This window comes from Microtus pennsylvanicus, chromosome 2 (assembly GCF_037038515.1).
Source record: "Microtus pennsylvanicus isolate mMicPen1 chromosome 2, mMicPen1.hap1, whole genome shotgun sequence".
NCBI lineage: Eukaryota > Metazoa > Chordata > Mammalia > Rodentia > Cricetidae > Microtus > Microtus pennsylvanicus.
The window spans coordinates 126,988,827-127,006,026 of record NC_134580.1 but is presented as its reverse complement, the minus strand read 5'-3'; positions in this window follow the sequence as shown (position 1 = coordinate 127,006,026).

Below are 17,200 nucleotides of genomic sequence, written 5' to 3'. Positions count from 1 at the left end.
CCAGCAGGCTGTAGCCTGGCACTAGGCTCCTAGCACATTTGCCTTGATGGGACGAGATCTAAAGCAGAGAATATTCATTTTAACTGAGATGGTCGCTGTCGTTTGATCTGTTTCTCTCTTGACTCTGACACTGAGCAGTTCTGCCATATACTTGTTGGCCACTTGTATATCTTCTTTTGAGAAATGCCTACTTAGATAGTTTGCCATTTTTAGATTGTATGATTTGTTTTTATGCTTTTTCTGCTGGGCTGTTTGAGATCCTTATATATCCCAAATATTAATCCACTTGCAGAGGATTAATTTACAAATATTTTTCTTATGCTGTAAGTTGTCCCTTAACTAAAATTCCCTTTGTTGTGCCAAAGATACATATGGCAACAGCACAGTGGGGCCCATTGCTTACATGCTAACATAAAATTTTCAAGCATCCTTATGGACCAAGCAAAGTAACTGTCACCCAGAGAGAGGAACATTCTAAAAACAGACTATACTTCTCAGAGCCCTGAGTAGAAATGAGGACTCTGACCTACTGGAAAGATTCCCAGTTCAAGGTCTTTCCAAAGTACACAAATGGCACTTCCTGAAAGGACAGTAACAACGGTGGATTGCAGCACTTCTCATCCCGTGTATGTAAGCCAGGGAACTGAAGGCACTCCTCAAAGCAACAGTGAAAATGAGCCGCATAGGCCTTCCTAACTCACTGGGAAACTAGGAAATTAGGGAATAAGGAATTAAAAATTCTTTTTATTTTCTTGGTTTTTCGAGACAGGGTTTCTCTGTGGCTTTGGAGCCTGTCCTGGAACTAGCTCTTGTAGACCAGGCTGGTCTTGAACTCACAGAGATCCGCCTGCCTCTGCCTCCCGAGTGCTGGGATTTAAAAATTCTTGTGTGTTTACTATCTGACCAGCTAATCAATTACTCCAGGTCACCAATGACGAAGAAATGATAAGATTAAAGCCACCATGCTGCATTGATTCAAAGCTTATATAACAAAGAAATGTTGCTAATTCTACATAATTGCCAGTGAAAACAGAAACACAAAATGTGACTGTCCACTGAAGTGCACAATGGCCTTGCCAAAAAAAAAACTATAAAACAAAAACAAAACAAAACAAAAACCTCAAAAGCCTAAACTTGAGCATGCTCGTTCCTCCTGGAAAATTCTGGAAAATCTGGCAGTCCTTTACAGTGCTTGCCTGTCTAGGCTCTACCTGCAGCCTGAGTTTTACATGCATTACAAGTTCATCACATGAAGTGTGCCTGTGGTCCCTGCTATTCAGAAAGTTGAGGCAAAAGAATCACTTGAGTTCAGTAGTTTAAGACCAACCTCAGAAACATAGCAAGAACCCCCTTCTAAAAAAAAATGTGAGTTTCTGGACAGATCCGAAAGCAAAAAAAAAAAAAAAAAAAGAAAAAAAAAGAAAAGAAAGAAAGAAAGACCCACCACCAACAACAACAACACAAAGTTCAAAAACCAAGAAAATTGGCAGTGTAAAATAAGTCCCCTCATATCTGACTCTCAGCTATCCAGGTGTTCCCTCCCGAAACCACAATTATTCTTTAATGTTTCTTTTCAGAATGCTACTTGCATAGCTAGAAGCAGATATAGCTTTATAAACATTTTGCTTTGTATAAACAGAAGTGACCACACAAATTTTTTCTGCCCCCTCATCCCTGTTGTGGAATATTAATTTAAGATGTGTTACATTTGTTTATGCTGTGGAACATGTTTTTAATGATGCAAAGATGTGTAGCATTCTCCTGTTACATTTAAGTCTGTAAAGCTGTGTTACTTTGCCTGTATAAAACACTTGATTGGTCTAATAAAGAGCTTGAATGGCCAATAGCAAGGCAGGAGAGAGAAGTAGGTGGGGCTGGCAGGCAGAATAAATAGGAGAAATATGGGAGGAGGAAGATGAAGGATCAAGAGGATTCCAGGGGCCAACGGCCCAGCTACAAAGCCACACACAGTAAGGAGTAAAGAAAAGATACACAGAAATAGAGAAAGGTAAAAGGCCCAGAGGCAAAAGGCAGAGGGGATAATTTAAGAAAAGCTGGCTGGAAACAAGCCAAAGCAGGGATTTATAAGTAAGACTAAGTCTCTATGTGTATTTATTTGGGAGCTGGGTGGCTGGCCCCCAAAGACCCAAAGAGTAAAAGAATAAAAACAAACAAAAAACAAAAACAAACAACAACAACAAAAAGCTGTTGGGGCTAGAGAGATGATGTCTCAATGGTTAAAAGCACTGGTTGCTTTTCCAGAGGACCTGGGTTCAATTCCCAGCACCCACGTGGCAGCTCACAAGTGTCTGTAACTGATGGAGGTGGGTCATATATCAATCTGTTGATTTCATTTGTTAAGCAATAAAGAAACTGCTTGGCCCTCATAGGTTAAAACATAGGTGGGAGGAGTAAACAGAATAGAAGGCTGGGAGAAAGAAGCTGAGTCAGAGAGTTGCCATGATTCTCCCACTCCAGGTTAAGGTCATTCCTGGTAAGCCAGCTCATGGGCTAAACAGATTATTAGAAATGGGTTAGATCGATATGTAAGAGCTAGCCAATAAGAAACTAGATATAATGGGTCAAGCAGTGTTTAAAAGAATACAGTTTCTGTGTAATTATTTCGGGCATAAGCTAGCAGGCAGCCAGGTGCCGGGGACGCAGCCCGCCGCTCTTATTACTACATGTAACTCCAGTCCAGAGAATCTGACACCTTTACACCAATGCACTTAAAGTAAGTTAAATACATTGAAAAAACAACAACATCCCCCGTACCCCCTACCCCACGAGAGGGAAGAATATCAAGCATTTGAGAACACAGGTCCTCAACTTTGCATCCACAACCCATGTCTAATTTCTTTAGTGGGTTTTAGTGTGAAAGAAACCAAGGAAAAGCTGAACAAACTCCAAGACCCTCCCCCATGCCCTCTTGGGAAGCAGGTGGGAGCTCGGGTCTCACATACTCTCACACCTCATGAATAAATCTTTTCTTTGGCCAAACTTGTCGTTTGTGACTGGCATACTGCAGGGCAGGCAAACAGCCCAGCTTTTGTTTCCTGAGGATTCTGAGGTACTATCCCTAAGGCACTTGAATAGACCATAACACAGGTCGGCTGGACTCCTAGTATCTCCTCACTACTGTAGGACAGCTTCCATATTCACACACCAAACCTCTGTCCTTTATGAATGGACGCACTGTATTCTACTGCAGATATGTATCCTATGTTGCGTAAGCACCTTGGATGACAGACATTTCAGTTTGGCTGGGATTTTTTTTATTACAGACCACAGCGGGACTCCTCTTCATGCAAGTCCCACTCAGCTCCCAGGTGTCTGACTCTCTCCACCCTCTTGGTCTTTGCACCTGCTCTTCCCAGAACATTCTTCCTCCATTCTTCAACTATCTGGCTCCCCTCCCAGGTCCTGACTCAGGGTCTTCTCCTTGGGGAGGTCATGCCTGCATATGAGGATCTTTCTCTTGCTCTCACTACCTTGCTGTTCCCACTATTGTCTCCCTGCAGATCATACAGAAATGGCTCATTGTGCACTCTTGGCTCTGGTACGGGACAGGAAGTCATCAACCCTTGTTGACTGATGGATACCCTGGAGTCCATTTCTCTTACTTGTTTTAGTATCCTAAGTCTTACAAGAGACCCTGATGTATGTGTCTGTCTGTCTGTCTGTCTGTCTCTCTCTCTCTCTCTCTCTCTCTCTCTCTCTCTCTCTCTCTCTGTGTGTGTGTGTGTGTGTGTGTGAGTTTGTGGGTGTATGCAAATGTGCAAGCTCATTCACGTGAGTAGAGCTGGAGGTCAAAAGTCAATCCCAATGTCTTCCTCTATCACTCCCCACTTTTTGTTTCTTTGAGACAGGGTCTCTCACTAAACCTGGAGTTCAATGTTTCGACTAGACTGGCAGGCCAGTGAGTGCCCAGGCTTGGCCTGTAGACTCTGCTCACCCCCAGCCCAGAGTACTGAGGGTCAGATGCATGCACTGTGTCAACCTTTGACATGAGTGCTGAGGATCAGGTCCCCATGCGGCAAGCAGTTTGCCCAATGAGCCCAGAAGAGAACTGCATTAGAAAAACTGTCTTTCTTTTGTGTCCAATCTCCCAGCTGCCTTGGGCAAGCTCTTTGAGCATCAGAGCCCACTCACCTCCTGTTCCCTTGGGGAATGCTCTGGTACAAGCTACTTTCTGTTTGGTTAAATTCTCACAGAAAAGCTCTGCATTGGAAATGAGGGCATAAAGGTTCAGAGAGGAGAGCTGCTTGTCTAAAGACAGCAGCCAGCAAGGTGGGGACAGATTTGGGGGTACTCAAATCCAGATGCGGCTGAGAAGCATGGGTTGTCTGCTTGTCACTTCTTTTTTTTTCGTTTTTCCGGACAGGGTTTCTCTGTAGCTTTGGAACTGTCCTGGAACTAGCTCTTGTAGACCAGGCTGACTTCAAACTTACAGAGATCCACCTGTCTCTCTGTCTCCCAAGTGCTGGGATTACAAGCATGCGCCATCACCACCCGGCCTACTGGTCACTTCTATCTGTACTCTTGGGGTCCTGTGTTGTTGGTTATTGTGATAACACTCTTGGACCTTCTCCCAAACTCCACTTCTACATCCCGCCCTCTGGTGGGGAAACTGAAGGAGCCCACATGGCCATTCTCTTTTGGTCACTGGTGAATACTGGTGACTTGGAGGTCTGTTAGCCTGCATTTATGTTTGGATCAAGAGGTTGCTGATCAACCAACTAGTAAGAGCTATGTGTGCCTCAGCTAGAAAGACTATACCCTCCGGTCCCTGATCCAAAATCATCTGGTAGAGAATGAAGCTCTGGCCCAGGGGTACAGGGTGCTGCTATGGGCTCCCTGAGTTGACTCAAACATTAGTATGTCCCTGAACACACCCCCACCCTACTCCCCCCCCCCCGCAACCTATGGGGTACTCAAGGCCTCCCTAGAGCTGGAATGTAATCACCAAAGCTGCCAGGCCTGGCTGATCTTGGCATACAGGAGCTGACAGACACAGAAAACTGTTACTGGGTGTTAAGGCAGGGTGCTGGAGGTTAAGCTTGTTGATCCCTTTAATTCCACTCAGAGCCCATTTTACAAATGGGCAGAGGATGTGAGGGATTGAGGCCTAAGGTTGCCCAGCTCCTTCCCTGAAGACTTTCTCACCAGCCCTGCTTCCTGGAAGTCATGCGAGAGCAGCAGGAATGCAGTTTTCATGAGTCATTACCCATGCTGGGTGGGCTATCAGCGATGCAGCTCCCTTTAAGTTCCCCATGCTCCTGTAAGTCCAATAAGCTCATTCATTCACTAACCTAGACTCAGGTAAAGACAGTTTCTTATCTGGGGCTACTAGACATTTGTTTGTAGTAAGAGGAGCAGGTTGCTTGTTTGTCCCGGCCACCCAACTATCATAACCCCCAAAATAATCATACAGAAACTATTCATTTAAACGCTGCCTGGCCCATTAGCTCTAACTTCTTATTAGCTAACTCTTACATCTTGATTTAGCCCATTTCTTTTAATCTGTGTACCACCACGAGGTCATGGCTTAATGGGAAAGAGTCTAATCAGCATCCATCTCAGGCAGGAGAATCATGGTGTCTGCCACACTGCCCTTCTTCCCAGCATTCAGTTCTGTCTTCTCCGCCTACCTAAGTTCTGACCTATCAGGCCCAAAGCAGTTTCTTTATTCATTAGCAAATGAAAGCAAGACATAAACAGAAGAACCTTCTACACCATTTGTTCTTGTCTCCCTAGGAAAAGCCACACAATATCAACTCTATTTGACAGATGAGAAGTTAAGGTTCAGAGAGGAAAGGTCACTTACCCAAGATCATACAGTGTGTCGGTGTTAGAATGAAAACCTGTTCACAGGACTTTTGAACCTGCTTTGTAATGTGGGTACCTATGGTGAGTAATTGCAGTCAGGAAAGGGGTTCAAGGTCAATAGGAGCCTCACTTGGAACTGGCTTACCCAGCTTTGCAGCCTTCTCACGTCTCCCTGACCATCTCCAACTGTCTGTAGAGTGTATGGTCACAGCCAAGGACTCAGTGAGGGCCAGAATCCACAACCTCCCTGTATCTCTCCCAGGAACTGTATTCCTAGCAGCCTAAAGGACATTCCTGGGTGCTCCAAATCCCCTAACCACATGGAAGCTTGCCTAGTTGGAGGCTCAAGCAGTGGGACTGGTGAATTTGTTGCTTTTTTAAATTTAGGGCTATCATCCACTCATCCCTGTGCAAACACTGAATCCCACAATTTGGGGCCAGTGTTAGGAAAAAATCCTAAGAGGCTCAGCTGGTGCAAAGAAATCCAATTAGGTCAGATCAAACCAAATTAAAATGCCCATTGTTTTATCAAATATGATGCTCTCAGTGGCTGAGTGCAGTTTGGGGAGACAGGAAAACAGGGAGCACATGCAAACCCGGAACCATGTGTCTCTCCTCTGGGAGCCCACTTAAATTACCCTGTGGGAATGGTCAGGACTCGCCGCCCCCCCCCCAGGGGGAGGGTCAGGACCTGGCATACTGGGATTTGGAGTCCAGACCAATGCAACTCCCAGGCCAGGGGGCTGGGATGGATGCCAGGGGTTGGGGCTACAGCTCCAGACTTAACAGTCAGTTCAAAGCTTTGTGGGCAGTTGACTTCAGGTTCCCTGGGACCTTAGACCATACAGCCTCCTCTCAGACCTAGTTCAGTGATTCACCAACATGACTGTCTAGCCATAAGTGAATACTTGTGGGGCCATCACACACTCACCCACACACCTCCTGCATCTCGAGTGCACTATGGTACCATAGCAGTGCCTGGCTGAGAACCAACAGTAACATGTTGGGTGGAAGGATGAGGCTTGGAGAGGGTGATGTCATGCTAGGAGGCAACTCACTGGGCCTAACCAGTTCAGGAGTCTGTCCTGGAGGGTTCTGATCCTGACAGGGTTCATGGGAGGAAATGGAGAAGCAGAACTCTATCTCAATTTGTTGAAGCCCTTGTGCCTGACCCGATTGATGGCCATTGCTTCCTCACTGCTGCCCTAGTTCTTCCAGGGCTGGCCTCCAGCTCATATGTCTTGTTCTGTGATATTGGTTCCTCGTCTGGGCTCTGTTCCCAGGTGTTCCTGACTTCTGACCTAGATTGTTGTCTCTGAGCCACAGCTGGGGGCCAGGTGCTGTGTTCAGCACTTATAATGACCCCTCAGGACTTCATAGAGTTTGGAATGTTAGATGCTGCTACCCCACCCCCATTCGATTTGAACCCAGGAAACAGACAGTTTACTCACAACTTGCAAAGCAGTGAGAGTTTGACATCTTTTCCAATTTGTATCCCCTTGATCTCCCTTTGGTGTCTTATCGCTCTAGGTAGGACCTCAAGAACTATATTGAATAGATATGGAGACAGGGGACAACCTTGTCTTGTTCCTGATTTCAGTGAAATCGCTGGGAGTTTCTCTTCATTTAGTTTGATGTTGGCTGTTAGCTTGCTGTATATTGCCTTAATTATGTTTAGGTATGTTCCTTTTATCCCTGCTGTCTCCAAGACCTTTTTCATGAAGGGATGTTGTATTTTGTCAAATGCTTTTTTGGCATCTAATGAGATGATCATGTGGTTTTTATTTTTCAGTTTGTTTATATGGTGACAGATTTTCGTAAGTTGAATCATCCCTGCATCTGTGGGATGAAGCCGACTTGGTCATGGTGGATGATGGTTCTGGTGTGTTCTTGGATTTGATTTGCTAGTATTTTATTTAGTATTTTTGCATCAATGTTCATGAGTGAGATTGGTCTGTAATTCTCTTTCTTAGTATTGTCTTTCTTTGGTTTGGGTATCAGGATAATTGTAGCCTCATAAAAAGAGTGGAAATGTTCCCTCTGTTTCTATCATGTGGAATAATTTGAGGAGTATTGGTATTAGTTCTTCTTTGAAAGTCTTGTAGAATTCTGAGCTGAAACCATCTGGTCCTGGACTTTTTTTGGTTGGGAGACTTTTGATGACTGTTTCTGTTTCTTCAGCAGTTATAGGTCTGTTTAATTTGCTTATCTGGTCTTGATTTAATTTTGTTTTTTTTTTTTTTTTTTTTTTTTTGGTTTTTCGAGACAGGGTTTCTCTGTGGTTTTGGAGCCTGTCCTGGAACTAGCTCTGTAGACCAGGCTGGTCTCGAACTCACAGAGATCCGCCTACCTCTGCCTCCCGAGTGCTGGGATTAAAGGCGTGCGCCACCACCGCCCGGCTTGATTTAATTTTGTTAAGTGATATTTATCCAGAAAGTTGTCCATTTCCTTTAAGTTTCCCAATTTTGTGGAGTACAGGTTTTCAAAATATGACATGATGATCCTCTGGATTTCCTCCGTGTCTGTTATGTCCTCCTTTTCATTTCTGATTTTGTTAATTTGGATATTCTCTCTCTGCCCTTTGGTTAGTTTGGATAAAGGTTTGTCTATTTTGTTGATTTTCTCGAAGAACCAACTCTTTGTCTCATTGATTTTTTGTATTGTTTTCTTTGTCTCTATTTTGTTTTCAGCTTTCAATTTGATTATTTCCTGCCATCTAGTTCTCTTAGGTGAGTTTGCTTCTTTTTGTTCTAAAGATTTCAAATGTTCTGTTAATTCACTAGTGTGGGATTTTTCCAGCTTCTTTATGTAGGCATTTAGTGCTATGAACTTGCCTCTTGGCACTGCTTTCACCGTGTCCCATAAATTTGGGTATGTTGTGTAGTCATTTTCACTGAATTTTAGGAAGTCTTTAATTTCCCCCTTTATTTCTTCCTTGACCCATGGATGATTCATGTGAGCATTGTTTAGTTTCCATGTGTTTGTGGGTTTTCTGGAATTAGTATTGCTGTTGACTTCTAGTTTTATACCATGGTGATCTGACAAGGAACATTGGGTTATTCCGATTTTTTTTTGTATTTGTTGAGTTTTGTTTTGTTACCAAGTATGTGGTCAATTTTTGAGAAGGTTCCATGAGGTGCTGAGAAGACAGTATATTCTTTTCTGTTTGGGTGGAATATTCTATAGATGTCTGTTAAGTCCATTTGGGTCATAACATCTGTTAGTTCTCTTATTTCTCTGTTCTTTTTTTATCTGATTAACCTGTCCAGTGGTGAGAGGGGAGCATTGAAGTCTCCCACTATTAGTCTGTGGGGTTTAATGTATGATTTAAGCTTTTGAAGTGTTTCTTTGACATATGAGGGTGCCCTTGTATTTGGGACATAGATATTCAGTACTGAAATTTCCTCTTGATGGATTTTTCCTGTGACTAATATGAAATGTCCTTCTTTGTCTCTTTTGACTGATTTGTTAGATATTAGGATAGCTACAGTAACTTGTTTCTTAGGTCCATTTGATTGGTATATTTTTCCCAATCTTTTACTCTGAGACGATGTCTGTCTTTGAGGTTGAGATGCGTTTCTTGTATGCAGAAGAAAGATGGATTCTGTTTTCTTATCCAGTCTGTTAGCCTGTGCCTTTTTATAGGTGAGTTGAGTCCATTTACATTAAGGGATATTAATGATCAGTGGTTGCTATCTCCTGTTAATTTAGTTTTCATCGTTGGTGATGTTAATTTACGATTTTTTTCCTTTTTTTGGGATTTGCTGTAATGAGATCATCAATTGTCTATGTTTTTGTTGGTGTAGCCATCTCCCTTGGGTTGGAATTTTCCTTCTAGTATTTTGTGTAGGGCTGGGTTTGTGGCTAGGTATTGGTGAAATCTAGATTTGTCATGGAATATCTTGTTTTGTCCTTGTATGGTGATTGACAGTTTTGCTGGGTATAGTAGTCTGGGCTGGCATCCGTGGTTTCTTAATATCTGCATAATGCTTGACCATGATATTCTGGCTTTCATTGTCTCCACTGAGAAGTCAGGTGTAATTCTGATAGGTCTACCTTTATATGTTACTTGGCCTTTTTCTTTCGCAGCTCTTAATATTCTTTCTTTACTCTGTATGTTTAGTGTTTTGATTATTATGTGGTGAGAGGAGGACTTTTTTTTTGGATACAGTCTATTTGGTGTTCTGTAAGCTTCTTGTATCTTCATATGCATATCTTTCTTTAGGTAGGAAAAGTTTTCTTCTATGATTTTCTGTGCCTTTGAGTTGAACTTCTTCTTCTATTCCTATTATTCTAAGATTTGGCCTTTTTATGGTGTCCCGTATTTCATGGATATTTTGGGTTAAGCTTTTGTTAGATTTAATGTTTTCTTTAACTGATGAGTCTATTTCCTCTATTGTATCTTCGGCGCTTGAGATTCTCTCTTCCATTTCTTATATTCTGCTGTTCATGCTTGCATTTGTGGTTCCTGATCTTTCTCTCATAATTTCTGTTTCTATAATTCCTTCGGCTTGTGTTTTCTTTAGCATTTCTCAGTTTTCAAGTCCTGAATAGTTTATGTTTTATTTCTTTTCTTTTCTTTTTTTTGGGGGGGGGTTCTTGAAGTGATTTGCTGATATCTTCCAATTTTTTGTTTGTTTTTTTCCTCCATTTCTTTAAGGGAATTTCTCATTTCATATTTAAAAATTTCAAACATTCTCTTGAGGTTATTTTTTAGATAATTTTCTTCTGGTTCATGCATATTTGGCTGTTCAGGTCTTGCTGTTGTAGAGTCTTTAGGTTTTACTGGTATTGTGTTGTAGCATGTGATCGTACCTTTTCTACTCATCTTTTCCTCTAATAGGTGTGGTTGGGGCTGTCTGAGACTCTGTTGAGTAATCTAGGTGCCAGTGAATCTAGGTGCAGATATAAGACTTCTAGAGGAAGCTTTCTACGTAGAGACTAGCCAAATCAGTGAGGAATTGCTCTACCCTACAGTATATGGCTCATTTCATAGTTACTCCATGATGATATGAATAATCTAGGAGATCTTTTTGAAAAAAGGATAGCACATGCTATAAAAGCTGCAAATTTTGTAGTTGGGAGGATAATTCAACAGGAAAAAGAATCTGGCAGAGAGATTTCCTGGGAGCAACATGACCAACAGAGCTTACCACTGATCTAAGTCACCCCTATCAATCATAGAATATATGTAGATTTGCTACATTTGTGTCTTACAGATTGTTTTGGAATCAATTCTAATTGCTGGGATTATGACTTATCCTATTGGGGAAATATACTCTTTTTCTCCCCATTTCCTGGGACTCACTAGCATAGAATCCAGGACAGTTGAGGGACACTGGACCATTTCCTTAGTGAATCAGCATGTTAACTTCACCACCAGTATGAGTACATCAAACAGCAGACAGCTTGCCACAAATATAACTAAGACACTAATGACAAGTGTTTTATATGTATATATGTATATATACACACACCCCCCACACATACACATGCATATATAGAGAGAGGATGTTATATCATCCTTTCTGTAACAGTGAGCTGTTTCCCGTTACATGTGTAAATACCAGATAAGTCTCGTTTTCCTGTATGTAGCATCCCTCTGGATATTTGGAGTTAGTTACTGTATTGTGAGGTTGAAAACATCCTTACTTCATTTATTTGTATTTGTTCCAGAAATATTTAATAATTCTAAAAGAAAAAGTTCTTTGTCACAGGTTTGGTCTGAGGATGGGATAAGATCATGTAGGGGAGGAATGGGCTTATGGAATGCACGGAAGACTGCAACAAATGGCTTCTTTATTGTGTTTATCTGCACAAGCAAAACTACCGGAGGAGTGCACTTTCACCTACTAGACTGTCCCGAACCACAGCGCACCCTGCTGGTACATTTGTGGGAAACATTCTCCACCCACTGCCTCTGGCCTTAGCTCTTGTCTGCACTGGCAAATACACACTGTCCACTGCAGCACTGTTTGCAATAGAAAAAACACCAGGGATACCAACAAGTCCGTCACAAGGAGTGCTCTACCAAATCTAGTGTTCAATGGAAAGAGACGCAATGGGCAGGCTGTCATTTGTAAACTAGAACCACTGCAGATTCACTCACGACATCGTCAACTTATGTAACATTATAAAAGACAGACCATTGTTTATTAACTGGCACACAGATTAAAATTTTATACTTGAGAGCTTGTTTATTCTGGCAAGAATTTGTCTATCAATTTTGGGGACAGACAAAAAAGGAAAAATATGGGTGGAATAAGTAGGGTAAGGTTTTTGGTGACACCATGACTTCCTGATTGCATAATGCATTCTAATTTCATAGGTTTGTTAAGATGTACAAAGTTTTCTATCTTAGGGTGGACAGTGGGTATTGGTTTGTACTTAGCAAGTCTAGAAAAATAAATAAAAAGCCTTGTGGTGAGGAGGAAAAGATTATCTCAAATAGGAGATCAGGTAGAGAGGAGGGATGTGTGTGTGTGTGTGTGTGTGTAATTTTCTAAAAAAAAAGTTTATGAATATATGCCTGATTAAAGAAACAAAACAGCTGGACAGTGGTGGCATACACCTTTAATGCCTGGGGCAGCGGCAGGCGGATCTCTTAAATTCTGGGCCATCCTGGCATACAGAGTTCTAGGACAGCCAGGGACACATAAAGAAATCCTGTCTCAAACAAACACATAAATAAATAAATAAATAAATAAATAAATAAATAAATAAATAAATAAATAAATAAATAAGATAAAATAAAACCAACCAACAAAACAGAATCTGGAGATTGGCTCAGTTAAGTCTCTTCCATTCCTAGCAGCCAATGGCTCCCAGCTATTACCTCCATTTCCAGATGATCCAACACCTTCTCCTGGCCTCTGTGGGCACTGCACATATGTGGAGCGCACACACACAGGCAAAACACCTACACACAGTAAATAAAAAAAATAAATTAAAAAATAGAATGAAAACATTCATCAATGAAAAGAGAAAACTTCCAGGTCATAGTCAAGAGCGCACAGGTTCGCTCTGTCAGTGCCCTGGTCACAGGAAAGGTGAGGGGCAGGAAGGGCTTACTGGCTCCCAGAAATAGGCCAGTGCTCTGAACTCCTCTTCAGAGACACAGGGCTCTTTGGGTCTTGATCTGGGAACATGTGCCTATAGACCTTGGAGAAGGCTGATTGTTTCTCCTTTATTCTTCAGTCCAAGGTCAGTCTTTCACACAGGCCTCTCAGTCCCTACAGCAGTTCCCTGGGGTCCAGCCCAGCTGTCTATGGACCACCTCCTAGCCCTCGGGAGGCCCCATAGACGCCTGCAATCTCACTCACACTAACTGTGTGAGGCAGACACCTATCACTAACATCACCTCGAAGTTCTCCAGCTGTCTCTTGGAGATCCTACTTCCTGGCAGAGGGGAAGAAAGCTTGTTCCCCTTATTTGGAGACTTAATGCATTTCCACAACTTTGTTTAAAGAAGATTCTTCAACAATTTAACCTTTGTTATTGCGGGATAAGAAAATCACATAACTCTTTTGATCTCTCTGCATGTTTCATGTGTAAACAGAATCTTACCTTGGGCTGTAGGGAGGCTGGGCCCCCTATTGTCTCAGGGACCCAGTTTTATCAGTTTACCATCGTGGGGCATCACACTGAGCAGCTCCCGCAGTCTGCTCAGCTGATACTTTCCTTGAGGCATGAAAGTCTGCTCAGGGCAGACACAGGGATGGATGTGTCTGATCCTTGGTTTGAGTCTTAGCTCTGCTATTACAGATGGGTCCTTGGAAAGCTTTCACTTTTCTGACTCGCCTGCCCAGCGCTCTCAGGGCCTGGCTCTAGTAAGGGCATAACAGATGGTGGCTGTACTCTTCAGAAAGTTCTTCCTAGAATCAAACGCTTCAGATACCACTGGTCCCCACAGCATGCGATGAAGGACTACTACTTCTCTAATGGGTGAGAAACAAAGACTCAGAGAAGCTTAGGTGACTGCTTTAAGGTCACACCTAGCAGAAAATGGAACCTAAGCTCAAAGGCAGATCTGCCTGTCCATACTACCTGTCTGCTAGATCTGGCTCTTGAGGAAACAGTCCCCCTACCATCCTTCTTTTTTGAGACAGGGTCTCTTTACATAGCCCTCGCTGACTTGGAACTCACTATGTAGACCAAACTGGCCTCAAACTTAAAAGAGACCCGCCTGTCTGTGCCTCAGAGTGCTGGATTAAAGGTGAGCACCACCAAGCCTGGTGGTTTCACCTCTTTCAAAGAACCAATCCCCAGTCATCCTTCATCACCCAACTCACAGGTGCTCTCTTCTGCTGACTTCTACACATTCTTGCCATCCCTACCACCTCTGTTCTTGGGTCTTTTTCACAGCAGAAAAGCCTTGAGGTCAAGGGCCATGGTTTTTGCAGTCCAGCAGTGAGTGGCTCAAATGTAGTTTTTCATTGGCATCATCTTCCATAAAAGGGTCACCATGGTTGGTACCTCTGAGTGCTGACAAACTAAACGAGGTAAAGTACAAAGTTAGTGCTCAAATAGTAGCAAGAGCTGGCATTATTGGTGATGGCTAAAGTCCTGGTCCTGGCACCAACCCCACGTTCTCAGTAGGCAGTGACTGGCAGGCCACATGCTAGAGTGTTCTCTTTACAGCATGCCCCATCTCATGAGTACATTTGGTTCTGATCTGCACAGGAAGAAGCAAAAGAGACCAATGTCCTGCAAAAAGCTACCTTTTCAGGCCGAGAGCCTACTGGGGAGATTGGGGTAGGGGTAGGAACTGTAGCTACCATGTACTTGCATCCTTCAGGTAAGAATCTCAACTCCACTTCAGTTTCATCTGCCCTACTATTGCTGAACAGTGGGTGAAGAACACAGAACACCCTGCCCTGGTAGAACTTAGGATCTAGTAAGGGCCAAAGTAAACACACACACACACACACACACACACACACACACACACACACACACAAATGAAGAGCATATGCTGTACCAGACAGGAAGTAAAAAACAAGGCCAAAAATGACAGAGAACAGTGGGCAGGGGCCAATCTTACAAGGTTCCTTAGTTGCCAGGCAGAATCAAAAGCACCAGAGGGTGTTAGGGAGCAAGTCTGCAACAAACAGTTTACGTGGCGAAAGGAGCTCTCTGCTGGCTGGCTGTGACAACACTGCTGGTCAAGGGGCAAAATCAGGGAGCCGTGGAATTACTGCAGACTGCATGTGAGGGATGGAAGCTGGCCAGGCAGCTATGGGGGAGGGATGGCACTGAGGGATAAAACTGCTGAGACTGATCATATGCTGGAGCTGGCCCAGACCCGGGGAGCAGGTTAGATGCTTTAACCATGTGCTCTACCCTGCTTCTCAGGCTTGACCCTCCAAGGAGTGTGGCTGGAAGGAGATGGAGGTCAGAGTCAGACCCTAAGACAGAGCCACATGTGTCTGCAAGAAGACCTTTTATTTGGGCCCCAAGACAGCAGATGTCTTGAATCTGGTGGTTAGAACAGAGAGGGCAGCAGGGAGCCTGAAAGTCTGCACCAACTGCTTCTCATGAATTCCAAGTCACAGTGAAAGGTCTGGCAGGGGAAGGGCATCTCTGTAGTGTTGGTGGCAGGAAATAGCTTATGACACTCTGGAAGAACTGTGCAGTATCATCTAAAGCCAAGAATGTGCCCGATCCCTGCCCATACGTTCCGTCCTTCCATCATCTCTAAGGAAGCAATCAGGTGCACCCCACCCCACCTGTAAGTCGTCTGATGCAGTCAGGAAGACCAAGTGTGTTCCAGTGGACAAGCTTGAACTGCATTTGTTAGAAAAGGCACCATGGAGCCTGTTATCCCTAGGCGAAATCTAAGTTCAACGGTAGCCTAGTTTGCATAGTAACTTCTAGAACAGACAGATGTGACATTGGAACCCTGACACAAAAAAAGAAAATAACAACAAAAACAGGCATCATAATGAACTTACCTTTACTCTGGTGAATATGAGGTATCCTTCAACAGATCAAGACACGTCCAGGCATTGTAACAAATGCTTTGCACGGCCCATTTAATTTTAAGTCATTCCCCTACTTTCCATGCAATGTTGGTGATGACCCAAAATGCTCCAGTTGAGAACAACTGCCCTGAGTTCAACAGCCCAGGATTCATGGCTGGAGTGTCCTATAAAAGTCCATCTGGGTGGACAGATGTTTCCATCTGAGCCTCCACAACAAAAGTCTGAAGCTGCTTCGAAGCAGCCTTCCTGGGCATGGAGCCCATTTTATGTGATCCCTCTGGCCTTTGACTGATACAGGACTGGGGCAAGTTCAAGCAGCTGCCACCTATACTCACTTCATGGGTGGGGGAGAGTGGAGGGTGGGGGGAGACGGCGACCAAGGACCCCCCCACCCCACAAACCACTCGAGGATGCAGGCTGTAACCAGGTGTTGGAAGAGGCCTGAATGAAGCAGAAAGGTCTGGGCATTAGAGCATGATCTTTGGAATTTTGCCCATGGCACTCCAAGACCTGGTCCCCATGAGGCGCTAATAGGGGTACTGCTAACTTCCTTCCAAGTGCCTCAATAGAAAGAACAAACTCTGTTGTCCTCATTCTGGTTTTAAATGGCCAATTTTGTTTTCCAGACCTTTGTTTGTGGTTACCTTCACATGCTAGAGACCATACCATGGTAGATGCAGCAGCCACAGCAGGGCATTGTTTGCCAAGGCCCTGGCTCAGGGCAAGGCACAGCAGGAAAGAACATAGTATAGTCAGGGAGGCAGAAGAGTTCTAGCCAAGGTCCCTACTATCCTCCTTACACCTTCAAGGGTAGAGGCCTTTGTCAAGGCTGGGATGTAGCTCAGGCTGCTGTAAGTCGTGGTCAACAGGGCAAAGAATAAGTGTGAAACAGAACTTATGATCCAAAGCCATATGCTGACATTAACTACATATAACCAAAGAAAATTTGCTTAAGACTCTTGCAGTTACCACCACAGTTAAAGGCACTCCAGACACGAGACACTTATCCCCATACCTGGATCTGCCATTAACATTAATAACACTTTGATTTTGTTTTTCTCTTTAGACAAAGACATCCTAACTAAATCACTTAGACTGGCATGCACCATATCCCAATAGGAAAAAAATGGACCACACAAGACCGCTGATAAGAAGCAGGCCTCTCCAAGGAGACCAGTGTGGGTGATGAGGGTGCTGAGAAAGTACTCATCTCCAGTGGAAGTAGTTTCGTGCATCCAGCTCTAGCCCCAGATGCTGACTCCTACCTAGTTTCTCCGGGACAAGTGAGATGTCCTCATGGAAGGGAGTGGCTGCAGTCTCTTCCTGCATGTCCCCTTCCTTCTCTATGAAGAAGAAATCCTTCACACAACCATCTGCAGCAGGAGGAA